The sequence below is a fragment of the Parasteatoda tepidariorum genome, chromosome 2 (assembly GCF_043381705.1).
Source record: "Parasteatoda tepidariorum isolate YZ-2023 chromosome 2, CAS_Ptep_4.0, whole genome shotgun sequence".
In the NCBI taxonomy this organism is placed as follows: Eukaryota; Metazoa; Arthropoda; class Arachnida; order Araneae; family Theridiidae; genus Parasteatoda; species Parasteatoda tepidariorum.
The window spans coordinates 30,965,583-30,969,976 of record NC_092205.1 but is presented as its reverse complement, the minus strand read 5'-3'; positions in this window follow the sequence as shown (position 1 = coordinate 30,969,976).

Here is a 4,394-nt window from a genome sequence, read left to right as displayed (position 1 = left end):
ATGTTGTAGTCAGAGTGCACTAAAGATTATTCTATCAATGATTTATTTTTAGATTTAAAAGTTAAATTAGAAAAAACTAAGTATCTCAAACAAAGAAACCTCATCTTTAAAAGCTAACTAATTTTTATGATAGAAAATTAAATGCAAACTTAAACCAAAAACAATTTTTTATTTAAAATTAGTTCTATCATTCGTAATTAGTAAATTTGTTTTTACAATTATATCAATAGGGATCATTTTTGTTGATGCTAAATTCTATTCATCAATCTGGTTATCACAACGTCTACAAAGTGGCATTTCCGCACCAAGAAAATTGCGTTAACTGAAATTAAAGTCATTTGCAAAAAATCACGCACCTTGATAACATTTTGAAGTCAGTGGAGGTAACCCTTAGGAATTTCACACCTCCATTAACGGCCATTTTGCAGTTGAACAGAGAGTGGTCGCTCCTAAAAGTTATCACTCTAATAACTTATAAGTTTAACAAACTCAAAAAATTATGATTGCTATCAATTAATGTTTCTTAAAATTGGTTATTTGCTTTATTAAAGTTATTGGTTTTAATTAGTCTATTACTTTTTGCAATTAAATATTTATAATATTTTTTATTTGAATTTAGATTGTAATCTTTTCCAGCAATAAATTTACTACCTTTAATATTACGTGGTTGTAAGCTTTAAAGAAAATAAAAATTTAATAAATTTCAATATACCATGAACCATGTTAACTCCATAAAATTTTTAAATATCTTTAAAATAATAGTGTTGTCCCTAAGCATTTTTAGAGGAACTGCTTGCCTCTCCTACTATTTGATTCCTATAAATGCATATTTGCCCTTTTTGATTGAATCCTTAGATTGAGCGCAAAGATACTTGCATCCTAAAATATTTGTTTTACTAAATCTGTGTTAGGAAATTTCTATTTTTTTTCCAATTGAAATACTAATTGAGCTATTCTGATAAATAATTGTTATTGTTAGCCATTTCTTGTTTGTATGTTTGATATTAATCTCTGATATTTTTATTTTTTACAGTACTATTTGATTTGTCATATTTATTTAAAATTTGTTCAATGTTAAGCTAATTTTCTTTATAAAAATAGAGCTTAGAGATTGATGAATTGTGTCATCAAAATGAATACGGAAGAACAGTTTTATTCATGAACTAATTTCAGTTTATGAAATTTCAAAATGAAGGAGTGTATTTTTATGGGGGCTTTCTGTGTTAGCTATAGCCACCAAAAGCTTGGAACTGTGTGAGCAGTTCTTTTTTTTATTGCTTTGTGATCTGTACTGGTTACGCTCTCACCATTTCTTCCCTAGAACCTCCTACTGATGATTTTCACATATGTTTCAAAACTACAATGGTTTTTTAAAGTTACATTATAAAAAGTGATTTTGCAATTTGTTTATAGACTAATAAAATATAATTGTAAAAATATAATTAAATAACGGAGTTATCGTTACAGATATAATTTCTGAAAAAATAATTCACAATCTGGGATGGATTACTAATAAAGAAAATTAAGCTATAAATGTGGATTGATATTCCTTTACTAAAAACCACAGGTTTACAATTTAATTAATTTCATACATTTTGTTCCCTTTAAACTATATTAATGACCTAAATTTTTTAAACTACCCACATAGTTTTTTTTTTATAAATGCTTTGCTCGCTTATTTTAACTGTTCTAAAATTAGAGTAACATTAAAAGGTTAAAAAAAATTCAAAATGAAACTATAATTTTATGTGTTTGTTTGGAAATAAAAGATGAAAATTCATATTTTTAAAAAAATATTTGAATTCTTTTTATTTATTCCTTTTCAAGTATTAAGTTTGTTTTTATTTTCTACCTGAAAAAAATCAAACTACATAAGTTCAAGTAAATTACGAAAATGGTGTTTGGTAAGCAAAAAATAATTATGGATTTGTTATATTCAGCCAAATATATTTCAGAAAAACTGATTTTCGTACAAGGGACAGTTTTCATGAAGTACAGTGTTCTATATCTACTTGAGGTTAGATGTATCATGTATGTATTAATATTACACCAAGGGTACAGAGAAATCTCAAAACCAAATATTTCCCTAGAATACAGTTTTTTTGGTTTGAAATATCTTCCAAAATTATACCAGTTTTTTTTTTTTTTTTTTTTTTTTTTTTTTTTTTTTTTTTTTTTTTTTTTGGACAGTTGGTTGATGTGGCATAAGAAATAAAAAATATGTTGAAGAAAACTTTAGGAATGTATACTTTAATAGTTAGATACTTTTCCCATCTTTCTTATGCCTTATTTGTCCAAATACTACATTTTTAATTTAGCAATCAGATTTTAAAATAGTCAGAAAATCAATCATTCAATCTATTTTGTTTTGATTAAAAAAAAAATCAGTTTTAAACATTCTTATGTTGTTTAAAATAAATACTTATTTTTTATCATTCATAAAAAGCAACTTCCCTTCTTATGAGTTTTTTTATAGCGAAAAATTGTGCACACCAATGAATTTTTTTTAATTAGACCAAAAATTATTGCAGGACTGTCTAAATTTCTCCCAATCCTTGTTCATGTGATCAAGCATATTCTGCACACCTGCGTGATACACATATTTACATTACAAAAGCAGTTTTCATGCTATACATTGTTATATACACAAAATTAGAAGTATAGTGGTTGGGCCAAGTAATGAAAGCACTTCAATACTAACATATATTTTAATATTTCTCAAAAAATAATTAGAAAATCAGTTTATAAATTTAGAAGTGATGAGATTGTATGATTTTTCATAGTTATCAATGAAGTTAAAAGCTTTTAGTAAAATGTTGTAAAAAAATTTAACTTATTACTTTTATTTTGGTTATTATTTTATGTAATAATTGCACAAAATTTTGTAAACCCAGCTTAAATATTTATGGTGATATGGACATTTTTATACAACATTAATTTTTTTGTCTCAAAGAAAACTTTTGGATCCATTTAAAATTGATTAATTTTAAATTTTCACTTATAGCAAAAAAAAATTCGATTTTTATAAAAATGTCCATCTCTCCTCAAATATTTAAGTTAGAATTACGAAAAGTTGTCCAATTATTGCAGATAATAGATAAAATCATAGTTGTGAGTTACAGATTTATTTCTACATTTTATGGCATAGGGTGTTCAAAAGCATTTTTTCCCAATTATAATTTATTGTTGGTCCCTCAAACCTTAAAAAGCCTTTAACTTCATTGATATATGTAAGTAGTCGCACGATCTAAATTTATAAAATGATTCTTTAAGTATTTTTTTAGAATATTAAAAAAAAAATTTATTAGTATTGAAGTGTTTCTTGATTTTGTACAACTTTATTTAATCTCGTTATAAAAAGCTTATTCATCCATAATTGTTTTTTTCCAATAAAATCTCATGACATATTTTTCACAATGAAAGATCTCCAATAAAAATTTCATATTTGACACAATATGCTGGTGTGTTATCCAAAAAAATCAATGTAAAGCATTTTAAATAACTATATAAATTTAAATTATAATTTGAATTTATTGGAAGGAATTTATTAATCAGTATTTTCATGATATCTGTTTTACATAAATTTTGATGTGTACTTGTATGGCATATTATGTGCTAGAGATAAATAGGTACGAATATTTTGGTATCGGATATACTTATTATTTACATCTTAAAGGTTGGGTTGAAAAATTAAGTGAACTGTTCTATTTGAGCTCAAATCTATATTGAATTTGCTTAAATTCCAGGCTTAAAATATAATTTTGGTTGTAAAATAAAACAGAAATTCATTTAAATTAAATTTAAAATTGCAAGTATTTTTCTAAAAAATTAACATGTATTCATTATCGTTACTTTCAGTGAAGTTGTTAAAATATAAAAAATCCTCAGGTATAACAATCATTATTTCATATATTAATAGCAAATGAATTAAATATATTAAAGTTTATTTCCTGATAATTTTAGCTGGCAAAAAAATAAAACTTCTTCAATTCATCCGAAAATATTTTTGTCCCGCAGTGGACTGATCATTAAGACACGGTTCCTTGACTTCGGTGATCAGCATATCACCGAAGTCAAGCATCACTGGCTGCGGTCAGTGTGCGGGTGGGTGACCACTTGGATTAGTCGGTGAAGGGACCGAGGGTGAGCGATATTGGTCCTCGTTAAACTGTTCTACCGTAAAGTGCTCGACTTCGCGTGCAGGTCGTCGGGCTACCGAAGCGAGGGTGCCATCCTCTCTGCAAAGGATCAAAATTGTGATGGCATGTCTTCGGATCATCCTCGGGGATGTTTCCCCGACCATCGCCAATAGCCCATTGTGCAAAACATCAGATGCAGTAATAATGACCCATGTCTATTATGTACTAGATTATAAAAGTAAAATAACAGCATCA